This window comes from Danio rerio, chromosome 10, assembly GCF_052040795.2.
Source record: "Danio rerio strain M-AB ecotype USA chromosome 10, GRCz13ab, whole genome shotgun sequence".
NCBI lineage: Eukaryota > Metazoa > Chordata > Actinopteri > Cypriniformes > Danionidae > Danio > Danio rerio.
In genome coordinates this window covers 30,972,424-30,993,348 of record NC_141030.1, presented here as the reverse complement: position 1 = coordinate 30,993,348, position 20,925 = coordinate 30,972,424, and the positions used below count along the sequence as shown (strand labels likewise).

General features: G+C 36.6%; 1 protein-coding gene across 28 annotated transcripts in view; it reads left to right on the top strand.

The window, feature by feature from the left end:
• Positions 1–20,925, top strand: part of auts2a (activator of transcription and developmental regulator AUTS2 a) — a 760,542-nt gene that overhangs the window by 621,867 nt on the left and 117,750 nt on the right. The window lies entirely within an intron of this gene.

Genomic DNA, 20,925 nt, shown 5'->3' with positions numbered 1-20,925 from the left:
TGGCGCTTGTTTGCGTTCGAGTCGAGTCAGTTCTGTTCAATGAATCGGCTCATTTAAGTGAACAGTAAAGAGTCGAATTCGCCTGAAAACGATTCCGTTTTGTATAATATTGTAAGACGCAAACATATAATTCATTAATATTTCATCATATTGCTTGGTTCGTGTACTGCTTGTACACGAATTACTTGTTGATGACTATGAGCTCATGAACACGTCTGATAAAATATCTGAATCTGATTCAATGTAACACGAGTCCTGAACCGAAGCAGTGCAAAAGTAATATATTGATTGAAATATAAAGTTAATTATTTTCTTCGCCATTCAAAATATTACATATCTCTGACTTCAACAATAAGAATAAAGTTCGTTTGGAGTGTATTGAGAATTATTATTTTTTCCTCCCAGGATTCATTTCGCACCAAGCTGCATCAAGCTGTAATGGTGGATGAGAAGGCACATAATATTATAAATATTGCTTGTAATATGTAATGAAATAAAGTTTTAACACTTTTTCATGCGAGAATGTAGTTCTTCAAAACTCAAATCTGTGGATTGTTAGTAAAGATTGTGTGTAATTTTAAGTGTGTTTTGCCGGTAGCGGAGATCTATGACCTCCAGGCGGTAACGGCGCTCATTACTCATGTATCCGCCGAGAGTCGCCTGTGTTCAGGCTAGACATTGGGACAATTGCCCCGTCTTCGATGGCTCTATATGCGTCCGAAAATGAAGTTTTAACTGTTTTTCATGCTAGAATGTAGTTGTTTAAAACTCTAATCTGTGGTTTATTTATATAGATAAAAAATAATAACTTATATATATATATTTAATTCTGAGATAGGTGACCTCCAGGCGATGACAGGTGCCCAATACTCATGAAACCGTCTAAAGCAGACATTTACCCTGACATTGAAATAATTGTTGGCTGTTTAACAGTCTTTGGTTTCATTAATTAATTACTTTTTATTCCAGTTTATTATGTTTTGGCTAAGCACACAGTTGTTCATTAAATATTATTTCCTATTCTATGTTAACTGTATAAAATAAAGGTGCAGTAGAACCAAAAAGATGTTGGTAACCAAATCGTTTTGGGGGCTATAACATTCTGCTATTATCTGTTAAAAGTTCATTTGTATTAATTTCTACGTTGAGTTAAAAAAGGTTTGAATTTCTTTAACTAACGTGCAAAAGATATAGCCCTTTTCACAGTAATTTGCTGTAATCATGCTACCTGCCGTAATTTCACAATAAAATTATGAATACAACATATTACTGTGAATTTTTCAGTTAAATACTGTGAAGAGATACTAATGTAATTTACTGTGAAAAATTACAGTAACTTGTTGTGAAAACCTGGAAATTTTTTACAGTGTACAGTAAAGATGACGATCATATAAATATATAGCTACACGACGCCTCAACATTTTTGGCGTCTGTTAAGTTGCTAATATCAAGATGAAAATAGGCAGTTCCTTGTATTATGTTTTCATTTTATTGTTAAGAAAGTGAAATAACATAGTCAGGGTGATGTGAATGAGGTTATAAAGTACACTGATCCCATTAAAGGTTTACCTGACGTGTCTTTCCATATCAAACTTGCGAAGTGTGAACTTAAAAGGAGAAGATGCAAGACTGATCTGTGTGTAGGCTACTTAATATCGAGGAAATAGCCCCAATAAGATTTTCAGATGTCTTTGTTTTCTCCCATCCACACTAACACAGAGAAGCAGCGTCTTAAAACCAAAACAGCCTCTTTAGCGTTTTCAAAAAGCTCAATTTTCAGCGCTCAAAAACTCTGGCTTAGTGTTGACGGATGATGGACGACATAACCATAGCAAAACTTACGTGTTTTCAAACTAAAACGTATTAGTTTAAACCTAGCTGGACCGGCCAATTGAGTAAGCACACTTTTGTTCTGAACAATCAGAATTGCGCAATTAAACTATGCTTAATGCCCACAATAAAAAGCAAAAAAATCATACAGGAAAGCGCAGACAAGTGGGAAAATGGCGTCTGCTGCTTCAGAAGCATTATTTGACAAATTTATATCAAAGAAAGACAGGACATCGGTAATATGGAAATATTTTGGTTTCAAAGTGACAGGCATCAAACAAAAACAGGTCATTTTTAAGAGCTGTCACAGAATTATAGAAGTCCAAATTATACAAAAGAACTGTTAACGTTTAAAAATAAAAGGGCTATAGTTTAAGTGTCTGGTACATATAGAGAGAAGAGTGTTTATACAGGTGGTTTGTCAACCCACTCGCCTATGTGAAGCACACTTCATAAATGCACAATGATTAATAATTGTTTATTTTGAAAACTGTTTTTCTGTGGGGTCATAGGGTGCTTTTACATCTGTGGTTCGGTTCATTTGGTCTGGACCATGGGCAACAAATGACACATTGTAGCATTTTTCAGCCTTTTTTTTTTTTTTGTTTTGTTTTTTTGTTCTTTTTCACACCCCACTGATTGCTTTGGTCTGAACCAGTTGAAAAGAACCAAAATGCAGTCATGTGAGAAAATTCACATCACTCATTGGCCAGGTGTTATTGAACATATTTCCTAAACTGCTTTTCAATTAGTCGGAATTAACATGCAGGGAAATGCCAATGAAACTCCAGCAAGTAAACAAACCAGCAGAAAATGACCCTTTTTAATATGGAGGAACGACTGCGCCAGCTGATGGTATCCCTGGTCATAGTGTACTATATAGTTTGTATACATCTCTTTAGACAAACTTTACATTTCCGGAATGAAGCGGGCTGCTGCTGGAAAACAATGTTTTATTGCATTGTGAATGGCAAAGGTGCATCGCAAGTCACTTTAGGAGGAGGCGTGAATTAGTTTAGCTAAACTATGACTGGTCTTCTTCCGGAAATATAACCAATGATCCATTAGGTAATCCTCACCACAAACAAACCGCATGATTTGTTTGAAGGCGTACCGAGACCTCCTTGAAGAGACCTTCTTGGTCTGCTTTTGGTGCACACTCAAGTGCCACATTCACACCTGCCCAAACGAACCGCACCAAGAGGGAAAATGAACTCTAGTGCGATTCAACCGAACTAAATTTGTGAAAACACCCTAAAACACCATTGGACCCCTTAACTTTAATTAAATTTATGAAACATTTGTTCAGTATATTCTTTTGTTGTACACACAAGAAAGTAAGTTGTCTAAAATATTTGTGTTCAGTTTTAGTTGTTTAAAAGGAGGTCATGGTGTAGTGTAATCTGGCAGCTCTTGTTCATAATAGCAACTAAACAGGGCTGGTTTGGCCTGCAGAAGGCTGATCTCCGCGGCCTTCACTTTAACTTCCAGTACGTGTGGAGCTCCAGACAGGCATTATGGGAGAAAGCTGAAACAGAATTCTAAATCAGCTTAGCCTGCTAGCCCTCAAAAGGATTATTCATCTTCAAAAGAGTGTGATTCATGCCTGCAAGGCCCACCGCTTCATCTTTCACCTCCACTTTCCTTTCTCCTCTCCCTTTCTTTCTGTCTCTCTCTTATTTAAAATGGCCCCTTGACAAGCTGAATGAAGGAGAATGAATGAGCAGATGCATTGTTAATGGACTGGTCATGTTGAGATTTGAGGCAGTGCCGTCTTTCGTTTACAAGTAATACCTTTGACATGGGGGAATTGTCAAGGACACAAAAGCAGTTGGTATCTATCTACAGTATCTATCTATCTATCTATCTATCTATCTATCTATCTATCTATCTATCTATCTATCTATCTATCTATCTATCTATCTATCTATCTATCTATCTATCTATCTATCTATCTATCTATCTATCTATCTATCTATCTCCATCCATCCATCCATCCATCCATCTATCCATATATATTTATGTTTGTTTGCTTATTCATAATATTGTTTCATTTGTCCACCCATCTCTACATCCAGCTGTCCATCTCTGTATATGTTTATCTGCCTATCCCATTCATCTTTACATCCATCTCCATATCCATTCATCTGCTTATTCCATCTATTGTTACATTCCTTCATTTATAAATTCCTCTATCCATCCAACCATCCATCCACCCATCCATCCATCCATCCATCCATCATCTATCCATTCATTCCTCCATCAGTCCATCTCCATATCCGTTCTTATCCCATCTACCTTTCCATTCCTTCATTCATAATTTATTCTATCCATCCATCTATCATCTATCCATTCATTCCTCCATCCCTCCATTTAACCATCTCCATATTTGTTCATCTGCCTGTCCAATCTATCTTTTCATTCCTCCATCCATAAATTCCTCTATGCATCCATCATTCATCCATCCATCCATTCCACCATCCATTCCACCATCCATCCATCTCTATATCCGTTCATCTGCCTATCCCATCTGTCTTTCCTTTCCTTCATCCATAAATTCCTCTATCCATCCACCCATCCAAGTAAATACGTTCATTTATGCATTCATATCATTCACGATATTCATATCATATCATTCATCCTTATATTATCCATTTATCCATCCATCCATCTCTATATCCACCCATATATCTAATCTGTCCTTTTGTATATCCATCCATATATCCTAATTATCCATTTATATATATATCTGTCTATCCCATCCATCCATCCATGAATTCACTATCCATCCAGTCTCTCAATCATCTTTTCAGTTCATCCATCTGTCTATTCATCTTTCTGGCCATCTACTTATATGCATTCATTCATTCATTCACTCATTCATTCATTCATTCATTCAATTCTTCTTTCATCTGTTTATTTTAATCAATCATCTATCCATTCTTTCTGTCAGTATGTACTTTTTTCTCATCCATCTCATCCATCTATTAGTCCATCCATCCTCATTCTGTCTATCACATCCAATATCCAATCATTTAATTTATCGTACATCATTTCATTCAAATCATCCATCTACCTGCCGATCTGTCAATATATCAATATCTGTATATAGGTCCGTCTGCCCATCCATCTTTAATATATGTCAGTCACACAAGGTTGAGGTCCTTGTTGTCATAGTTACTGTCAACACAGCAGGCTTAACTCTAGATCCAGTGGTCTTGGATTTCAGCTGTGCATGTCATTGCATTACTTGTGTCTCAGCTGGTAGAGTAAAGAAGGAGATTGAGCGAGGCGAGACAGAGATGACAGACAGCAGGAGAGGAAGCTGTACTAGTGGAGGCCTGTCTGAATGCTAGTCCTCAACTGGGCATTAATAATGCATCTCTGAAACTGTCAGTGACGTTAAGCTGCATAAAGGGGCTTGTTGAAAATAAAGCACAGTCGCATGAAAGGGCCTAGTAGTGCAGGCCCAACATAACCCTGATGTTTGTCCTGAACACAAGAACATCAGGGAGAGCGTGTAGTGCACAAAAAAAGATAGATAGATAGATAGATAGATAGATAGATAGATAGATAGATAGATAGATAGATAGATAGATAGATAGATAGATAGATAGATAGATAGATAGATAGATAGATAGATAGATAGATAGATAGATAGATAGATAGAGAGATAGATAGATAGATAAATAGACGGACGGACGGACGGACGGACGGACGGACAGATTTCTATCTATCTGTTTGTGTCTGTCTGTCTGTCTTCCATCCATCCATCGTGTTTTCCATCCATCATCCATCCATCCATTTGTCCATCCATCCATTTGTCCATCCATCATCCATCCATTTTTCCATCCATCCATTCATCTATTTTTAATCATCCATTTGTTCCATCTATCCATCCATTTCTTCCATCCATCCATTTTTTCATCCATACATTTTTTCATCCATCCATTTCTTCCATCCATCCATTTTTCCATCCATCCATCCATCCATCCATCCATCAATATATTCCATTCGTCCATTTATTTTTTCCATCCATCCATCCATTAATTTTTTCCAACCATCCATCCATTAGTTTTTCTATCCATCCATTTTTTCTATCCATCCATCCATTTTTTCATCCATCGTCCATCCAGTTTTTTCATCCATTCAACCATCCATACATTTTTTTCATTCATCCATTCTCTCCATTTACTTATCCATCCATTTTTTCAATCCATCCATGCATCCATGCATCTATTTTCTCCATCCATCCATCCATCCATCCTCAGACAGCAGGTTTCTTTACAACAAGGTTTCTTTAGTTAATGTTAGCTATTGTATTTACTGACACATATCAAAAAATAACAATGTATCTATTACAGTATTTATTCACCTCCACATTATTTAATGAAAATAGTTATTCATTGTTAGTTCTTGTTAGCCCAAAGTACTTTAGTTAATGTTTAGAAGCACAACAATATACTTTAATAATACATCAGTAAATGTTGAAATTAACATTAATTACCATTAAAAACTCTGCAGAAGTTTTGTTCATTCTTAGTTAGTGTTAATAAATACCTTAAATAATATTAACTAATGTTACCTCATTGTAAAATGTGACTATTATTACTTATGTAAAAAAACAAAGACTGAATGATTATTAAGATTGCAGATGATACAACCTAATGAAATATTCACACCAATAATGAATTGCTGAGAATGTCTAATGAAAAAGAAATTAAGCACGTGATAGAGTTTTAGTTGTGAGAGATCTGACGCACTGTGCTGCATGTCTAGCTCTTTGTGCCATGGAGTAATCTACTGCACCATTACAGGAAAATGATTAGCCACAAACACCCAATTAGGGTGTAAATGTTTTAAAGGGGTGACAGGTTGATCAGTGATAATGTTGGCCGTGTGGCTGAACTAGCAGAAATAAATCACAGTGCACTTTCCAGGGCAGCCCATGTGGAATGTTTTAGTTATGCTAATGAGAATTACCATAATTCAAAATGAGCGAACTTCTAGCTGAGCTTGCATTTCGTTTTGGCTTGCACACACACACACACACACACACACACACACACACACACACACACACACACACACACACACACACAGTAGGAAAAGCATCAAACAAGTAGCCTGGTTTTCTCCATGTTGCTTTATTTAGGTTTTTCAGAAGTATTGCAGGCCTCGAGCAGTGTTTTTGTTTGCCCCCAACCATGTTTTATTTTCATTTTTATTTCTCTTTTTCAGTTTTGTTTCTGGCTGAATTGGTGAGGTAGGATCAGCGTGTGTATAAAAAGCTCAGCGGAAAGACGTTTTTATTTGTTTACCTATTGAGAAGCCGATGGCGGCCGTCGACAAGCTCCTGTCACCTTTGTCGAGTTCGTCTTCTTCTCTTTGTTGTTTCCTGTATTCTCTCTCTCTCTCGCTCTCTCTGAAACAGCACTCGCCGCCATCTGGCAGGACCTGTTGGCTTGTTTGTTTTTCAGAGCAAACAGCAAATCACTCCCTTCCTCTTTCTGCCTTTTACCATATGCCACAGCCTGTGTATTAGAGGATGTCATGTTTATTAATGAAGCTTATCAAAGGCGCTCACGCACACTCAAACCTGCTGGATGGGCTTCAGCTGAAATGCTTCATGGGAAGTTGTCTTAAGCATTGTCTCAGTTTAATTGGCTGCTTTTAAAGATGCGTGCGACAAGTGTAGTCTTCTTTCTTTGGCGTGTTTCCTATTGAAGCAGAAGGTTGTCTGATTTGATAGAAAGAGCCAGATGTCTGTGATGAAGCAAGATTTCGTCAAACTGTATTGAAAATATATTACATTTCACCATTTAAATGTTTTTTATAAATCTAGTTTAGACTATTTTTTGAATGTTACATGGGTTATAAAAATCGCCTCACAGCAAGATGGTTGCTGGTTCGAGTCCCGGTTGAGCCAGTTGACATTTCTGTGTGGAGTTTGAATGTTCTCTCTGTGTTAGCGTGGGTTTCCTCCTCAGTCCAAAGACATGTGTTATAAGTGAATAAACTAAATTGAGTGTGTGAGAATGAGTGTGTATGGGTGTTTCCCAGTACTGGGCTTCAGCTGAAAGGGCATTTGTTGTGTAAAACATATGCTGGAATAGGTCAAATACTAAGCCGAAAGAAAATAAATGAATGCACTGGTAAAAAAAAAAAAAAAACAAACATGTAACTTGCTGAAAGTGATGTAATTTCATCTGATAAGTAATTGAGGAAGGCATTGAGGGATACCGTTATTGATCTCTCATTAATTTATGCAACATGTTTAAGGCAGTCTTTCCCAACCCTGCTCCTGGGGGCAAACCAACAGTACATATTTCGGATGTCCCCCTTATCTCACCCATTCATTTCAGGTTTTAGAGTCTCTTCTAATGTTCTGATCAGTTGAATCTGGTGTGTTTGATTAGGTAGAGGTTGAAACTGTGTACCATTGGTGTGCCTTCAGGGACAGGGTTAAGAAACACTGGTTTATAGTACACCAATTGTAGATTCTACTATCTGTCAGCTCTGTTCCTGTTATATAAATTACATCATATTATATAACTGCTAGCTTTTCAGTCACTTTTTGAAAACAATAATGTAATAGTTATTCTTATGTAATCAATGTATTCATTCTATCTGTCAGTACATACCTTTGGCTGTCCCATCCATATGAGTCTATCCACCCATCTTTATTCTATCTATTCCATCTAATATCCAATGTTTTTAACATTTTAATATTTTGGCTATTTTCTGTATTATTTATGTACGTTTTGTTAATACAAAAATACATGTTGTGTCTATCCCTACACTCAAAAAATATATGTTTTTAATTAAAATGAGCTGAAAAAAACACAATTCTTGAGATTTCATTGAGACAACTTAATTTTTTTTATATTCAATCCATATAAATTTGTTAAAAATGTTAAGTTAACTTAATCAATTTGTGTTGGCCATTTTTTACAGTTTACGTTCTGGTCAATTGTTACATCAGTTATAAAATAATCTGTAATGATTCTAAAGGATCGTTGAAAATGTGAGCTGTAATGCAGAATAATCAGCTTTGCAAAAAAAAACTGCATTTAAAATATATTAAAATAAAAAACATTAATTTTAAATTATTAAACAATTATTAGCAATATATGGAGCTTTGTAGAGCGGAAACGACTTCATAAAACCATTGTAAAGCATGTTAGTGATATTTTCTTGTTTTCTGTTTTATGTTAATTGATTTCTGTGGTTCAGTTTGGACTTTCCACTTGAACCCACTTCACTAAGATATTAGAAGCATCAAACCAAACAGACATGGACTTAAAGCCACAAACTTCAATTTTGGTTTTCATGGGGTCTCACCTGAATACACATGCCATAAAAAATTAAAGCAACCTTTCTCAGGCCAGTTAAGAGGGTTGGAAATGCAAGGCGAAGTGAGTAAGTGAAAGAGAGATCAGCTGAGAGAGAGAGAGAGAGAGATAAAAAGAACGAGAGAGAGAGAGAGACCTCAGGGTGTGCTGGGAGGCAGGTAGACCTGGAGGAGCCCGGAGGGCCATTACCATAGCGTTAATGCTAATCAGTGGCTGCACAAGCTAAATAATGCATCAGCCACAGATGGCAGAACTGCACTACAGCCACTGCGCTCACTACTCACCGGCCTGAGGAGAAAATTAGACTGCTATCATTGTTGTCAGGTCTGCTTAGCATAAAATGATACTTGATCAGCATTCCATTTGAATTTATCAGCTAATCAGCTAGTCAGTTTGGAGGTATGAACTGAAATGGATATTGACTCTGATCCAGTATGTCAACTCAAGGCTCTAGCCGACGTTCTGCAGTTAGTAGCATATGTGCAAAGTGAACTTACAATAAGGTTTAATCCCATTCACCATTTGAAAGACAGTTCAGCTACTCAGTTAAGCACTAAAGGGTGTGTTGAAGGAGCCATACGATACCACTTTTGTAATGTGTAATATAACTCTCATGTGAATCAAGGTGAATATGTCTGTGAAGCGTTAGCTCAAAATTCCCCACAGATTATTTATTATAGCATGTTTAATTTGCCACTTTTTAGGTGTGAGCAAACCCATTTTTCTTGTATGTATCTTTAAAGGGGTGGTCCACTACGATCTCATATTTTAAACTTTAGTTGATGTGTAATGTAGCTGTGTGAACATAAACAACATCTCTGAAAGTAAAAAAATCTAAGTTCAATGCAAAGGGAGACCTTGGTTTTTACAAAGTTAGCTTAGCAAAGCCTACAATGAACGAATTTTGGGGCCTACAAAAAATACTTCCGCTCCCTGTGGGATCACAAAAGTTTGTTACTGCGCATCCCACACTGCGCATGCAGGTAAGGGCCGTGGCCAGAGGCGCTGTAACGTTACAGCAGAGATGAAGCTAAAAATGCGTCTAAAAACGGCTGTTTCCACAGAGCTTTGTCTGTTTCTGTATTTGGGCTTCCAAAGGACACAACACAAAGACAGAAGTGCCTTTAGTTCAATATTAATTATCTTCCATAGAATTATAAAACGCACAGCAAGCATGATTTGACAAAACAGCTCCAGAATCGCTTCCAGTTCAGTGTTGGATTTGGCTAAAATCTCCTCAAAGCAGAATTTGTAAGCTACAAGTAAGTTTTTTTATTTGTTAAAATTGATCATGACATGTACAGTGTCTAGCGTTAACAGTATACTGTAGCAACGATGTAAACAATGCGAAATGCTGCTTTGCGGGCAAACGATTTAGCTACAAATTCATATTTATCAGTCAAACTGCTGCAAACACACACACACACACTCCACCAGCACGGTCGTGTCTCTTATGTGTGTGCGCACGGGACTGCACTGATTGTCTTCAGGCAGCTTTTCCATGTGTTTCACATCTCAGATAATGAAGTCGCAAAAGATATGTGGATGATTCATATTTTTTACACCTGCATATTCCAGATACTCATGAAAGACGTCATAACGCATAGAGTTAAAAAAAAAATACAGATTAGCTTACCTGACTCGTGGTCGCAGCAGAATAATAAATCAAGGCTCAAAAGGTAGCATCCCACATCTTGTACTTTATATTACAGAAACAACTTAATCCGAGCATCAGAGAAAAAGAAAAAGAAAGTCCCGCGCACATGCGCTTGTTACAGAAAGTTCACACATTTACACACACATAGACGCACACACAGACGCTGTTAAAGGAGCCGCACCCCATTTTCACTCGTTAGTTACAGACACTTGTCGGATTTTATTTTAGAGAGCGGGCGCGAGGTTGACTGCATGTTTACACAGCAGAAAAGCGCATGCTTTTACGGGCGTGATGTGGAGCCGATCCGCCAATAGCAGCACATTGTGACGATGACCAATCAGAGTCACTTAAGGGCGGGCCTTTTAGAGGAACTAGGAAATATGACAGTCGTTTTCATGTTAGCTGAGTAGCTGTGTATAATCAAAGTGAGATAAATGAAAAAATAACGCGATTTCCTTCAAGTGAAACATAAGCACACATTGCTTTGCATCTTATAAACACAACGAAGTCTTAAAATTACATTCTGGACCACCCCTTTAAATGCAAATGAGAGCTTGTTACACTTGATTTCATGTACAATTTACATTGTTAACAAACCAATAACTATGATTTTAGCTTAATTAACTTCTAATTAGTTGCTTACTAGTAGTAAATAAGGTAGTAGTTGGGTTTAGGCATAGATTTATACACTAGATATCACATACGGAACCTAAACATTCGTCAATACTGCCATCACATTTGTACAGTGCTCCCAGGACAAATGTCATACAACTGCACTTGACAAGTCAAGACTAAAGCCAATGTGAAGATGCTGGACTTGTGCGCTGTGTATGGGTGTAGTAATGAGCAAAAAAACAAAAAAACAAAGCATAAAGGCACAACATTTCATAGATAAGATTTTGTTTTTACGATTTTGTATGTTACGAACTTTTGTGGTAAACAAGTAACGATATTAATGATAATACAGTTACTTACTGCATTCATCATAACCCAAAGTATCAGTAACTTGCACTAAATTCTAGGCTTATGCTAGAGATTGTTAAATAAAATCAGCAAACAATCTAAATGAAAAATGACATGTAAAAGTGACAAGAAACTTGTATCATTGTCTGCTAAGTTCACAAAGGTTTCTACATTTTTTAGTAACGTATAAGATTGCCTGATTACATAACAGTGTCTGTGCCTCAATGTGCATACTGTCAACCCTACATTTTTGAATATTACAAATATTAGATACCATTTAGATCAGAAAGGTGGATATGCACATTGAGACGCAGGGATATCGATGGTTCACACGAGTCATTTATAACGGAGATTCATTCACAAACTAATCACTCCCTCCGTCAGAATGAGAAGTGAAAGCAGGAGAGGGAGTGTGTTTCAGCACACGCATTAGATCGAATTTAACAGGTTGGAAGATAATACATTTCCATGCAGATAAACACAAGCTTGTCAGCAATTCCCGGGCGGTTACTTATACATCAATATAGAAAAGTGATGTAAAATTATAATTTTCATCATTAAAAAAGTATTTGCATCCTAACCACTGGTAAACTTCCGATCCTTGATTTATGTATATGTGTGTATATATCATTGCTCCAGATTGCCAGTCCTCCGCTGCAACTTGGTTCCACATTCATTTCAAAGGAGCGCTAGCCTGTACTAGAATGGCAACTCTATTGATGCATTCCTTCCAATAGACAGCAAGTGTAGGCAAAATCTAATTTAACTATTTATGAGGTTTAGGTATTTGGTAGGATTAGGGATGTAAAAGAAGATCATACTTTATAAGTGCTATTTAATATCTCAGTAATAGGCAGATAATTCACAGTCAGCGTTGAACAAAACTGAAGCCAAACTGTCTGAAATTGCCAGTTGAGACCATCAGCCTTTTATCTTTGAGTACCTGACTGTATTATGCATAACAATTGCATCTTTATGAATTATGCAGGTGGTGAGTGTTTCTGGGATAAATCTTAGCCTAGACATAGCATGTGGAAACATTCAGAAAATATGAAGTGAAATGCTTTCCACCTTAAAATATCTTTAATATTGAATCAGTGGTAGAATCACTTTTAACTAGATTAATACTGCCGCAGCAGATCTGTCTTCTGCCACCTGAAATCACGCTTGCTACTTTGGGTGAGAGACTCGGTTCACACAATCCTGCATATCCCCTTCCTGTAGAACCATGGACGTATATAGAAGTACAAATAAATGCAACAAAGCGATCTGCTAGAAGGTACATGTCATTTGTTGTTTTTATAACCCGGATAGAGTTAGCCAAAAAATCCAAATCCAAACCGTGAGAGGAAACAAGGCCCTGTCCTGCAGGGCCGGCATCCTGCAGATTTTAACTCCAACTTGCTTCAACACAATATCAAGGATGTTTCTAGAATGTCTAGTAAGAGCTTGATTAGCTAGCCCAGGTGTGTCTGACTGGGGTTGGAACTAAACTTTGCAGGACACCGGCCCTCCAGGACCGAGTATGGACATCCCTGATCTAATATATAGCCAACACCATCATAAACACCACTGTGGACCCACCAAAGAAACCTAACAGAGTTTTGTTGGAGGAAGTGAAGAAATTGCGAGCCTGATCAGACATTAGCCCAAACACAGGCTTGTATCAGTTTGTATCAGTACTGAAAGACGCAAATCATGTGGTGAACATAGTGTTGTGTGACAGGCTACTTTACCTGGTTGCTAGACATGTTTCCCAAATAAGAAGTCAGCTTACACCAGTTACAGCACAAACTGGGCTTTGTGATATTTTTGTGGTTATTTTTTGTCGTTCATCTGAGTATTGTTTACAGTTTGAATTTGTATTTTTGTTGGTGTGGCCTTTAATATCTGGCTAAGCGATGACCAATGAATACTGTAATATTATAACCACAGTGCACAACAATGAGCCATGCTTAAACAATACTGTTCTTTTCTTGTGTTAAACAACCAAGAGCACAAGGACACTTCTGTATGTCCTCCATCGTTTTTTGGGCTGTTTACATTTCACATCTAAACATGTGGAAAGTAAAAGCAGAACCATTTCCTCTCTCTATTTGAGTGTATTTGCTGTGCATCTACATTTAAAATAATGAACCTGAGTGTGCAAAAAAAATGTGATATATGAACAGCTCATATTGGTTTCCTGTTTGACCAAGAATGCTGTTGTTTGCAACTTTCAAGGTGTAATTGTGGAATAGTTGTTTTTATATTGGACATTAGTTAGACATTTACTCTCTTCATCATCCTTAGATGTGTCACTGTTATTTTATTTCATTTTAGACTATTTAGTTTAATAATGTTTCTTTGTTTGAATAGCTTTACATTTTTTATTATTATTTTAGCCAGTCAATTTGTTGTTTTTTGCATGGCGATTCCTAAAACTGAAACACATTTCCTTCTGAAAACAATTGTGACACATGTTGACATTCACAAAGACTAAACACGCAGCTGCAAATATTGACAATATTTCAGACAATAGTACTGCAAGGTACACCGAGTGACAGTTAAATAAGCAGATAATATAAACATCAAGCACTGTACAGCAGCAGTGGGATGTGATTGATTTGTAAGTAAAATAAATAGTGTCTGATAGTTAATACATAGAATAAGATATTATGAAGAACAGTTAAGATATTAATTGATTACAATATGAATGTAATACTTAGTTTACATACTTAATATAAGCAATTTTGTTCTGTGAATTTATCATTTTAATGTAATAAATTTTTCTTTATACAGTCAACCCTGAAAATTTTCTTTCCCCAGGTGTAACAATAATTTTAGGCATGACTGTATATACATTATCCGACAAAAGTCTTGTCATAAATCCTAGTTGTAACAGCAACAAATAATAACTTGACTTCTATTTAATCATCTGGAATGAAGGGAGAAGGTCGATTTTTGAATCATCTGTTGATCTGCTTCCTAGTCATCTCAAATACTGCAGAAGACCTATTGGAACCTGCATGGACCCAAGATTCCTATAGAAATCAGTCAAGTTTGGTGAAGAAAAAATCATGGTTTGGGGTTACATTCAGTATGGATGTATTCAAATTCTATTCAAATTCTTCAGCAGAATAGCAGTCCTCCTCATACTTCAGCCTCCACATCAAAGTTCCTGAAAGCAAAGAAGGTCAAGGTGTTCCAGGATTGGCCGGCCCAGTCACTAGACATGAACATTACTGAGCATGTCTGGGGTAAGATGAAGAAGGAGGCATTGAAGATGAGTCTAAAGAATTTTGATGAATTCTGTGAGTCTTGCAAGAACGCTTCCTTGGCCATTCCAGATGAGTTTATTAATAAGAGTCATAGCAGAGATGTACAGTTTGGATACAGTATGGAGTCCTCTAGGCTCATGAGAGTCATACACAATATTAAGTTTCACTGTGCCATGACTTTATATTTTATACTGTACATAATTTCTGTTGTCCCACTTTATATTAAGTGGCCTTAACTAATATGTACTTACATAGGATTTAATAGTTTGTTACAATGTACTTATTGTGTAAATACATGTATTTACTGTGTACTTATGCTTGATTAAGTACATGTATGTAGTTACATTTGTAATTATCTTTTGTAATTACATTTGTAAATACACTGTTGACCATCCCTTACACCTTAACCCACCCTAAACCTACCCATGCCACCAAACCTGTCCATAACCCAACCTCTATCCCAATTCAAAAGCACCACAAGTGTTCTCAAATACATTATAAACACAGTAAGTACATTGTATTTATTTTTTGATGTAAGTACATAGTAGTTAAGGACACTTAATATAAAGTGGGACCATTTCTGTTAAGTGACAAGACTTTTGTCTAAAGTCAGACCTTACTGTCCTAATTAAATAATTTAAATTAAGGCAGGTTCATGTTATGTTATGGTAAAATATTTGTAATCTAGAAGCCTTTGCCTTTCATATAAGCCACTTCTAAAACCAAATGATCAACAAGTAGTCAAGTTATTATTTGTTGTTCCTATAACTTGAATTTATTAATTCTAAAACAAGTCTTTATTAATTTCTATTTATATCAGCAGTTGAAGCGTTCAGTTAGTTGGCAGTTAGTTACTGATAATAACCCCGCTATATTGACTCTTCCATACTTCCAGGAACTCTTACTTCCAGGAGGTCTCTTTCTAGAAAGCAGCTTTTTTATTTGCGTGATGACACATCTGAATTATAAGGAGATATTTCTTGTTTACATTTGCAAAGCTCAGCTAAGCTTTAGATGCTCGTCAGTAAAGTGTTATTATGCAGCAAATGGGATTTTTTGCAGCAAAATGTTGCCGCTCGACACTGCTTTCATCTCACTTTTGTTTCAGAGACATCACAGACTAATCCTAATCTATGAGATTAACACATTTTGTGCTCTTGAAAATGGCAGACGAGTATATTTGTGTGTGTCCATTTACATGCATCACCTACTGCTTTTCTGCATGGATTAAGCGATCTATCAGGATTAATGGCCTTTAATGCAGTTAGCTGAGGAAGTGTGTCATTGCCATGGTTTATGTGTATGTGTGTGTGTCAACAGCATTATAATGACAGTTAAATCCTCTTCAGCGCTGACTCTCTCACAGTTGTGTTTGCATAATATGTCATGTTCAACTACTGATCAAACTGAACATGTTTATTGCTTTCAGCTCATAAGTCTTTTGCCAAATGAGATCAGAATCTCATTACATGAATGTTTCTGAAGCAGCATTTGCAAAGGATTGTGGTCACTCTCTGAACTGACATAATCGACTTCATTCTGAGCATACAGTATGTCATATTTACAGCCTCAAAAGTGGATTTCTGTAACATGAAGTTTATGCTAATCATGTAAAGTACACATACAAACTGAAGCTAAATGTTGAAATATGCATATTTAACATGGACAGTCTTCTTTTATTTTCTATAAAATACAAGTTTACTTTTAGTGTTTACAGGGTTTGTTTTTAGTTTAGTAGTTAAAATGTCAATGTAAAAACAAAAAGATTTTCCAGGCAATAATATTTCTAAAGGAGTAGTTTACGTGGAATTAAACCAGATTTTTGTAAAACACAAACATTGCAAAAATCTGAAAAATTATTTATATGTAATGTAAATAATGACCATAGGGAGAAAAAATAAACTATTGAAAGGTATTTAATTCTTTTTTGTTGATGGCAGCTTAAAGACGTCACTCAGATCAAGAATGAAGTCACATGAATTGCTCTGGTGTGAGTTTTTTACAGACTTCAACAGAGTGTAAAAATCTTGATATCTCTGTGGGTCTCGTCTATTAAATCTGAGCTTTATTTTGTATTCTCTTTTGGATTCAAGTCAGGGGATTCGCTGGGCCATTCTACAGCTTGTTTTTTTTTTTTTCTCTGAAAACATTTTAGAGTTTCCTTGGCTGTTTTGGATCATTGCCTTGCTGAAATTTCCACTCTGGTTTCATCTTTATCAGCCTGGTAATGTAGCCGCAGCTCATATTAATTTACAATGAGGAAGGGCAGAGGGTTACTGAAAAACTACTGAGAAACATTCACTGCTGTCTGGGCTTTCACTGCCTGTCTACACCTCCCTTTAATCATGTGTTCAATATGTTTCCCTGCGTTATTTTATTTTATTTTGCAGAACTTAATTTGTAAAATAATTAGATTTGTTTTCTTTGCATAATGGATTTCTTTGGTGGTTACCAACATCCAAGGAAAATTTCAAATCAATGGCACCTTTACAAATATGTTTTCTGAGAAAAAAAATTCCCCGCTGTAATTGTCATTCTAAACGTGTATGATTTTTTGTGAACACACAAAAGATATTTTAAAGTATTAATCCAACAGTTTTTGATGGCTATTAGCTTTCATTCCTCCACAAAAAAAATCCTTTTTTTTTGTTTTTGATTGCATCTTAGAAGTATCAAAAATTACAATTCATTTGAGAAATTTTTCTTAACAATTAAGCACTTAGAACTTGTGGTTTTTGTTCTTTTTGCTGTTGTAACATGAAAAAGCTTTTCTAAAGTTGTTTAAATGCTGAAGTATAAGTCAATTGTTTTCAATCCTGAAGTTTCAGTGTCACAAGATGAAAATGAATGTGCAAAAAATAGTTTTTTTGTTTGTTTTGATGTATTTTGCCACAAGATCCCTTTACTTATAATTGTTTTTGCTTTGTCTTTGTCAGATCTAACACCGTTTTCTTCAATTGTTTACTGTGTCTGTTTGTTTTACTTTGGCTTTAAATGTGGCATGTGGTTTTCTTCCAAGCAAAAAAATATGGAGCATCGGTGGGAATGTTCTTATATTTTCGAGCTTGACAGAAATAAAATGTTGGAGCGCGAGCTTGCCCTGGCCTTCTCTCCTGCATGTCAGTTTTTTGAGTGGTAGATGCTGCGGTTCGCTTTCAGCCTGGCAGGACGGGTCCAGTGTGTTTGTAGGCCTCGACACCCGCATGCATGATTTAACATGCTCTGTAACTGCCAGCAGCGGTGCCTGTCAGGAGCTTCACCCCATCCACCCTCACGGCTCGCTTTAAAACTCTCCATGCCCGTGTTCGGCTTTCTCAAGGCCACCTCCAAGGCTCGGCATGATGATTCAGTACGAGGCAGAAGGTGTAGCCGGGAGCAAAGTTTACCCACAACATAAAAAACATGATCTGCTACACTGGAGGAAACCCAGGAGGGGAAAGTTGGAGGAGCGCTGTAGCTGAAGGGCTTTTTCTGATCACATTTCACCAGGGCAGAGAGTTCGCTGGAAAGAAACACCTCCACAGGATTTTTAGTTGTTTTATTTTACCAAGTAGTTGCTTCTCAGCACCTGCAAAAAAAAAATGACAGGACTGTTTACTGGTCACGAGTTTCAGATTTTTACTAGTCATTTTAATTATGAGATTAAAAAAGTTAAGCTTGTTATATAAGATTTTATTCATTACATACATAATATGTAATATAAGATATATATAATTTTATATAAGATTTTATTTATTCATTATTACATTATTTAATACATTATTACTGTACATGATTTTTTTTAGCTTCACAAGAGTCATTACATTATTAATTGTATTGTGTCCTTTGTGGCAGATTTAACAACAGTAGAACAAATGACTTCAGTCATTCACAATGCTATAAAAGGTTGTCAAAGACTACGTTTACATGGACATCAGTAATCAATTTATTTGCTTTAATTTGAGAAAGACAATAATATGATTCAGGTGTTTACCTGAGTTGCTTTTGAATCTTCCTTTCATGATCCTGTTTTGCATTTTATAGCACACAATTTGATTAACGTCGTTGCGACACCATGATATCCACAGTTCCTTCGGATTTTTATGTAATTTTGGATGTTTCAGTTTTAATTTGTCGACTTTAATTGCAGTTCGGCAGTTTCACTTTTATTTAGGAACATTTCATCCATGCCCCTATGACAAACGAGAAATTGGATGCGAGTATGAACTGCTGGAAGAGTGTTGTTTTATTGGAATTTCATACTGCACGGCGTATGGAAAAAAAACTCCCTGTGGAAAAAATCTCTGTAGTCTTTCACTGACTCGGTAGGTGCAGAGAACAGTGTCAAACAGCTGTGTGCATGGACTATCCTGACGCAAAATGAGCAAAAAGTCCTAGATGACGGTAATAGATTGATTGCGGTGTTTACTTGTACTGCACTTCAATAATGTGACTAAAATCAGCATACTATACATGTCTTATCCCGATTTCTGTTTATTTGATTATGACCTTAATTGGATTAATTTAATCATAAATGGCTGTTTACATGGTGGACTCTTAATCAGAGTATTGTCTTAGGGTGCTTTCACAACTCTGAATTGATTCAGTTGTTCCAAAACAGAGATTACAAATGTTACATTGTTGCTCTTTGCTCTTGGAGCGGTTCGTTTTCACACTGCAAAGTTTCTAATTGGACCAAAAGAGCTAAAACAAGTCACGTGTGAGTAAACTCTCCTCACATTGGTCAGAGTGTCAGGCTTTATTTTGCAGAGTACCTCTCAGCTGTCAGGAGAGGTGGTGGTTTTGTGGTGTTTGACAAGGTGCGCACAACGTGTCTGTAGAGGAGAGATGCGGTGGGGAGGGGTGAGAAGGGTGCGCGACGTAGCCTATTTGAGGACCGGGAGGGAGACGCGAGATTACCGGGAGATCGTCACTCATTTGCGGGTATCCGGAGACTCGCGAAACTTCCTACCCTACTCATAATTCTCTCTTCATATAGCCGTATGCCTATTACATATCCATAAAACACTGTGAAATAACCGCGCTCGGATCATATCGCTTTCTCACTGCAATCGATCCACTCCAGAGTTCGTTTCAATCGAGCCGAGACTACCTCATTCAAGCGATCTCGGAGCGATTGATTTGGTGCAGATTCGAGAGCGATTGGTGGTTTCACATATGCCAAATAAACCGCGCTAACTGGGCAAACCAGACAAGTTCCTAAACATAGTGTAGGTGTGAAAGCACCTTTAATCATATTCAAATCGAATTATTGTAAGTGCACTCAGGCATCTGTTATCAGCAAAGTGTTTAAAATTGTATATAGATTACACATAAAAAAACAGTTATTGAGCTCCAATATTCTGACTATAATATTCTGAATCCAGTCAGTGAGTGATTGTTTTTAAAAAACCAAATAAAATTAATCTGAAACAACATGCAAAAATTTCAATGTAATTCCAAAAGTCAGCATTCATTTTTAAAATGAAGCACTAAGAGACAATAACATACTTGTTTAACTGCTACTTGTTTACTAAAGTGTAAATCGATTGTTTTAAAGTGTTTGAGTCACAACATTTAAATGTACTCTGTGAAAAATTTATATTGTTTTGAGCACTTTGATAATTGTTTTTAGCAAAATAACAAGAAATCTGAATGAACATTTGTATATTAATTCCCTAAATCAGTCATTTTAATTACAGTACGACAGTTCATTCATTCAGTTTCCTTCAGCTTAGTCTCTTATATATCTGGTGTCGCCACAACGGAATGAACCACCAACTATTCTGGCATATGTTTTACGCAGCATATGCCCTTCCAGCTGCAACCCAGTACTGGAAAACACCCATACGGCTAATTTAGTTCAACCAGTTCACCTATA